The following is a 7,416-nucleotide window of genomic DNA, read 5'->3' as shown; positions in this document are numbered from 1 at the left end:
CCCTTTGTGGTTTTAACTTATTAGGGTGAAAAAAGTCCATGTGACCCTGCCATCCAATCCCAGGCCACCTGTGGCTAGATCACCCCTAGCTGGCTGATCCTCTTCCTCTTTCTTTGCTGCTCGAGCAGCAGATAAGTGGTGTTTATTATTCTTTAATGTGGCGTGTGTCAGGCGAGTGATTGTACTTTAGAGTTGCGCCCGTGTTCGGCGTTCTTAGTCTATTGAAGCGCAACAGGGCCTCAGGCTCTGGCGCTTCGTGGCACAGTAGGGGGCAGGTTCAGCAGATGTCCGCTGAAAAGGCGCAATGGGAGGACTCGCTAGTGCAGCACTTGCTTACACACTTCCACGTGCCTTACTTCTTAATAGGGAACGTTGCCCTTCGTCCACCCCTACGGACAAGCTCCCGTAGCAGGACCGCCACAGAGTACAGAGAGCCTGTGCTTGTTTATACCAGCAACAGCAGCAGTCGGCTTGTACGGCGAAATGGCAATGTGCAGTTCAGACACTCCCGCGGGTCGCAGGTTTTTTTTTCATGCTTTCGTATGCCAATAAACATTTTACCAGGCATAGTTTAGGATGATTAGGAAAAGATTCATACGAAATTGTTCTTAAGCTCGTTTTTGTCTCTTTGTGACATAGAAAGTTACCCCTGTGGGCCGCAGGTCTGGAAAAATGCGTCTGTTGCCTCGGGGTCTGGTCTCCAACTGACGGACTGAGGAAGTTGATTGTTCAACACCTCGATGCAACAGGTCTTTCCGACATGGACCCCATCCTGCCATCAGACTCTGGAATACTCTCTCGTCCAGCTTCCAATCGCTGGCATCCCTGAGGAATCTGGAGTTCCAGTCGGCCACTTCGTTCTGATGAGCTGGAAGATATTCCGCCATCGCCAACACCACACTTTGGAGGCATAGTTGCTGAAATTCCTAGAATTGTTAATTGTAGGATGTCATGCTTCTTCCTAGCCCGTTTATGGAACGGACCGCGAACATGTTGTCCATGTTGAGGAGAATGCAGCATTGCGCATTTCACTGTGTACGAGCCCGCTGGGAGCTCTAGACAGTTGATGTGAAGGTTCAATTCCTCTGACCATCTGCCTCCTGTCGACTGATCTCCACATCGGTCGCCCCAGCACCATCTGCTGGCATCAGACTCTGTTATTAGGTCTGGGGATGAGCCAAATATTGCTCTTCTATTGTTTGTATCCATATGTGAAGCCACCACAACAGCTCCTCTCTCGGATCCTGCATTAGGGGCACCTTTTGTTCGTAGGATACTCCCCTCCTAAGATGCTGTATCTAAAGTCTTTGGAGGGCTCTGTAGTGGAGTGGGCCTGGGAATATTTACTCTATTGAAGATGCCAGGTGCCCCACCAGCCTGGCTATCTCTAGCAATGACATTGCTTCCTTCGCCAGCGTATTCCATATCTGCTTTTTGATGTTGTTAACCTTGTTCAGGGGGAGACTCAGCGTCCCTTCCGCTGTATCTACCATGAACCCCAAAAATTCCATGGTCTGAGATGGTTGTAGGAGAGATTTCTCCCAATTCACCAGGTATCCTAGACATAGCAGAAGATCTAATGTGGTGTCCACCTGCTCCTTGATCAAAACCTTGTCCTGACCCAATATGCACATGTTGTCCAGGTAAATTATCAGTCTGATCCCCCGGTCTCTCAGAAATGTTACCACCGGTTTCATCACCTTTGTGAAACACCACAGTGCTGACGGCAGCCTGAAGGGTAGACATGTGAATTCCCATATCTGACCCCTCCATTGGAACCTTAGAAATTTCTGTTGTTCTGAAGCAATGGGTACCATCAGGTATGCATCCTTAAGATCTATTCTTACCAGCCAGTCCCCTTGCTGTAAGATGTCTCTCAGGAGGTTTATGCCCTCGATCTTGAAGTGCCTCTATACCACAAAACTGTTCAATTCTCTAAAATGTATGAAAGGTCCCAGTTTGTGATACCCTTTTACCAAAGACATGTTGCTTAAGAAATCTCCTATCACATATGTCACCTGTACTATGGCTGCCTTCTGTTCCAGCGCTCGTATTTCTGTGTCTAGCAGTACCTTGTCTGCTGCATTCTGTACCAGCTCGTTTGGCTATCTCGCTTGCATTAGTAGGGTATGAAAATCTATATGAAAACCTTGAACTGTACCTATAACCCAAGCATCCGATGAGATGTGATACCAGCTCTCTACATATCGCGCTAATCTCCTGCCTACCGTGGGAATTTCTATCCTCAATTCTTGCACATGAGCTCTTGTCCTCACCTGTGTTAGGTTGGTGCTGAAGATCTGCTTGTCTCCATCCCCTTCCTCTTCCCCTCGAAGGGAAGAATGGGTTGGGCTTTCTCTCATCCTGTTTCCAGTGACTCCTGTCATTGTAGGACCTGTTGAATCTCTATCGGCTGGCAGAGCGGCCCCTGCTTCTCCCAGTCCGACAAGAAACCTGTTTGCTGAAAACTCTCTTCAGTGCCACTTGAGCTTTGTCAATGGCTGCATAGGAGTTTGCAAACTTTGTCAGCTCTTTAATGAAGGAGTCACCAAATAACTTTCCCTTAGCTGATGAAGCTGCTTCAGATGTGGCTAGCTCACTGAGCTTCGGGTCGATCATTACGGGTATCAATCTCCTCCTTTCTGCTGCAATTACGCTTATCACGTTACCTAATAAGCAAATGGCTCTCTGGGCCCATCCTGACAATATCGCTGGGTCTATGGGCTCATTCTTGTCTTTTGCCTCTTCAGCCATTTGCATACATTTTGGCAGTGGCGCGGCCACATCAAGCATCTTGTCCTGGTATGAAAGTCAGGACCCGTCTGAACCTTTCTTAATGTCCTTCACATATCTTCCCATAAATGTTACCATCCGATCATCAATCTCTGTAGTTTCTGCTATCCCCTCAGGGAGATGAGGTCTCGGGCATTCCGCCTTGAGTTTGTTCCTGGCTTCCTTCGCCAATGGCATCCTGAGGCCCTTTTTCAAATATGCTGCTACTTTCGTCGGCAGCTCCCACTCTGTAGAACATGGGTGTATGAAGGCGTTTGGGTCAAAATCATCCCTGGTTTCTTCCTTAATGTAAGTGGTTTTCCTTTCCTTGGCAGCTCTTTTCCGCCCCTCTTCCTCAGAGGATACTATTTCTACCTCCTCCTCTGAGGACTGGCTATATCAGTAGTCTTCCTCATACTCTTCTGAGCTCTCCTTTGTTCTGAAGCTCACTGCCTTCCTCTGGCCCTTTCTTTTCTTTGACGAGGCCAGGGGGGCTTGGCCTCTCTGGCCTTACAGGCTTTATTTCTTCCCCCCTTTCCCTCTCCCATGTCTCGCTCCTCGGAATTCCTTCATACCTTGAGTGAACTTCAACCAGTTCTCCATGATGGACAGTTGGTGGGATCCATGTCCCATACAGGCTCCCAGAGCCTTCTGTATGACTTGTCCCATACTGGGCTGTATTCTTTTTTGGCTGACTCATGCCTTTCCATCTTCACTGGAGCTAGACATCATGTAATTCGTTTTACAGGGAGATTGTCACAGTCAACAATCTTCACCGGAAACTGTACCCGTTAATTGCAATGTATAATCTTGCTGGATTTACTGCCAGCAGGTGTATAACCACACAGTAACGCCACTCTGATGCCGGGCTCACTAACGCTCATGGAAGACTGCGTGAACGCTAGAAATGTGCTCCAGGTGTTCTCCGCATACTATTGTGAGCACAATGCCCCATGCTTGTCGGTCCACCTGATTGCAGTCCACTGAGCGACACTCCCTCTCAATCTGACTGAAACCTTACTGCGGATATGCTCTGCCAGCCATCTTGACATGCTGCGCTCGCGCTGAGCACCACCAACGCTAGCGCTGTCTCATAAAGCACAGTAAAACACTTTCACAAAGAAATAAACTGATAAGGAAAATTGTACTTAACTTGCTGCCCGAGCAACAAAGAAAGAGGAGGATATAAGATGGTCCACAGTGTTTATGGGACTGCTTATGAACTATTGGTTGAGAAACGTCACGTGTTTTGAAGGACCTATAACAATAAGGACTACCAAAGACTCAAACTACGTGAGGATTGAAGTTTTTCCCTTTGTTGTGATATAGTTTATTGTTAATGATGCTGCTCGAGAAAGTAAAGATGAGAGTAAAGCAGAATTTAGATTTTCCCTAAATTCATAACAGAAAGTCATGTTTCTATTAAAGACTCAGAGGCGAAGGATTATGCTCACTCTACTCTTTACTTCTCGAGCAGCTTTTATCAAAACATGATAAACCCACAAAACAAGGAAAACTACAAAGCCCATGGGAAACAGTCCTTTTGTAGTATGAACTTGATGGAGTAAAACAAAGTCCATGTGACCCTGCCATCCAATCTCAGTGTCTCTGAGGCTATACCCTTCCTGACTAGCTCTCACTCCTCTTTCTTTTGCTATGAGCAACTCGAACTGGCGTCCCAACCTGTAAACACACATAACCAAACACAACCTGCCACATCATGAAGCCGTTGGCTTGGTCTCTGCACCTACAAGGAAGCACCAGAATATACAACATTGACTGGATGCTAAGGTTTGGGTGGGCAATTGAAATATAAGATGTGTCATGCAACGCCACTCACACTGTTCTCATGTGCACTTTTACATGCTTGCTAGGGTGGAATAATCCTTTGCCTCTAAGTCTTTAATAGAATTATGACTTTCTGTTACGAATGTAGGGAAAATCTGAATTCTATGTCAAGACCGGAGGCTCGTATTAGGCTTGTTTAAAGATTACTTACGACTAGTGTAGCCACTTGCTCGATAGACCTAAAGTAGAAGGTCTTAAAAATGGATTCGTTGGACCAGTCGGGCGCTTTCATGATATCCTCCAGACGCGCTCTGATGCTGCACGCTTTGGAGGCCATGGCTCCTTGCATCGAGTGAGCTCCGTATGCCCAAATATTGATGCCTGACTGCTGAATGCACCAGCGCGCCCACCTAGCAAGAGTGGCTGCAGAAACGGCCTGAAAAGGCTTCCGAATAGCTATCAGTAAGCAGGACTGACCCTGTGGCCTGAACTAGGCTGTCAGTGCCTCATAGGCAACCAAACACTTCATTGGCCATAGTTTCGGTTGATCCGGGAAAGCCGGGTACGTCACCGCTTTGATCCCGGTTTTTGTTCTCCTAGTGACGTGAAAGGTCACCCCTGATGGCAATAAAGACTTATTGACCTCCAGGGCTGTCATGTCCTCCTGCATGAAATAAGGTAGAGCAAAGTCGCAAGTTTGGCCGATAGCGCCTTGCGTGATAAATCTTTGTTCACTGGCCAGGACTGAAAAAGCCTAAGCACTCTGTCCACGTCCCACATCTGGGTATACTTAGGCACTGGCGGCCTCAAGAGTATTACTCCCTTGAGCAGCCTGCAAACCAGAGGGTGCTCCCCGATGGAGAGACTTTTCACTCGCGTATGCCCTGCTGCAATGGCTGAACGAGACGTATTAACCGTCCAGTATGCTTTCTCTGCATGGCTGGCGCTGCTAGGAAGTTCAGTACGCGCACTACATCTGCTTTAGTGGGATAGATGTCTCTAGCCAAACACCAGCTATGCCATCTCCCCCAGACAACTTTGTAGGCTTTCTTCGTCACTGGGGCCCAAGATTCCCCAATGAACTGCTCAGCTTTGTCCGAAATTCCTGGAAGGAACTAGGCTTTCTGGAAATCATCCAGGCTATCAGTTTCAGGCTGCCCACCAGCATTAGCGGGTGCCTCTCGCCTGCAAGGGCCTGGCAAGATCGATGGGTCCTGAGGCAGAGAGATGGGAGGCTGGCACGAGAGCTCTAGCAGGGTCGGGGACCAGGCATGGCTCCTCCAATCTGGGGTGATGAGCACTAGCTGCGCTTGCTGCCTCCTCATTTGTGCTAGTCAAGGTGAAAGGCGGAAATGCATAATCCCTGCTGGGCCATGTAAGGGAGGCATGGTATCACAAGTATGACACTGAATGGGCGTGGCCAACTGCCATGTAGGACAGACGTGTTCTATGCAGCACTGTATAATACGCTCACTGATCCGCCGCCAACTTCAGCTTTTTCGCATTTAGACCACAGAAAATCAACACGACCGTGAACGTAAGCCTGGGGAACCCGAGGCCGAAGTCTGATACCGCTCCGATCCACCACGAACCCATCGCGCCGTGGAGAAAGAATACGCCGCGACCAGAAAATGGCGGCAGCGGAGGGATCCATCTCTTTGCTGGAGCCTACCCACCATACTGAGACCACGCGATCCTGCTGGACCTGAGGCCCCCTCCAATCGCAGTGGAAGCGGGGACCGGGGACCAGGAGACTTGAACCAGGAGGAAGCAGCCCCTCCGAGCGGAGGCCGGACTGTAGGGGAGAGGAGCCGGAACAGAAGCCAACGGCAGTGACCGCGGACAAGGAGCGCCAAAAGCGGAGAGCGGCCCGTGCTGCTCGCCGAAGCGATGGGAGAGGAGCCGGAGTCGTCCTGACCCCGCCTCGACCACATAACGAGGCTCCCCTGGGGAGACCGCAACCCCGACCCGGCGCACCACAGAGCCCCACGGTGTGGCCATGGAGGAGGAGTGAGGAGGAGCGGGAGAGGCCCCCGTGGACACGAGAGCGGCGTCGCCTCTGGGGCCCTTTGGAGGAGGGACGCGCACACCCTGTGACAGCGGCCGGCACTCCACTGGCCCGGATAGGAGCCGCCGCGGCCTTCAGCCCCGTCGCCGGGGCCCGGGCGGCTGTACCGAGAGAGCCTGCTGGGCGACCCACGGATCTGCGGTGAGGAGCAGGGAAGGGGGGGGCCCCGTGGACACCACTGGCGCAGCGCATAAACGCAATGTGCTGACCCCCCGGTCCTACCGCGAGCACACCTAGTGACAGCATACTCCGCCCTGCGTTGGGCGTTGTGCCGCGGGGCCTGGAGAGCTCAGCGAGGCCGCCACAGAGGGCCTTAAACACCACCAGCCCCAGTCGTGAGGTGCGGCGGGGGGTAGAGGCGTGGGGGTGAGTGGGGCAGGGCCAACGACCATCACGGCCCCCACGCTGCACCAGTACACCAACATCTCTTACAAAGGCCCCTGTTCATTAACACCTCCAAACTGTGATCGCACTCCGCACCTTGGGCGCAGGAGGCAAAGTGATACCCTGCGGCTTGCAGGACCGCAGCTAGCCCGAAAACCGACGCAGTGCACCGCCTGCACACTCTGGGTACTCGGATAGTACTGATACTGAAGCCCTCCCCCCCAACCTGAACTTAAGGAGCTCCTCTTGCAAGGCACATACTCCACTGGGGCCTTGTCTGCCTCAAGCACCCCACTGCTCCCACCAACCTGCACCTCGCCTGTCATAGGTGGAAGCGCAGGACGTAGACTGGCCCTAGACAGCCCTGGAGGCTGCGCCGCTGCTGTGTGAGCAGCCTCAACCGC

Source organism: Ambystoma mexicanum, chromosome 8 (assembly GCF_040938575.1).
Source record: "Ambystoma mexicanum isolate Mex_15411 chromosome 8, UKY_AmexF1_1, whole genome shotgun sequence".
In the NCBI taxonomy this organism is placed as follows: Eukaryota; Metazoa; Chordata; class Amphibia; order Caudata; family Ambystomatidae; genus Ambystoma; species Ambystoma mexicanum.
The sequence above is the reverse complement of the archived record's forward strand: the minus strand, read 5'-3'. Positions refer to the sequence as shown.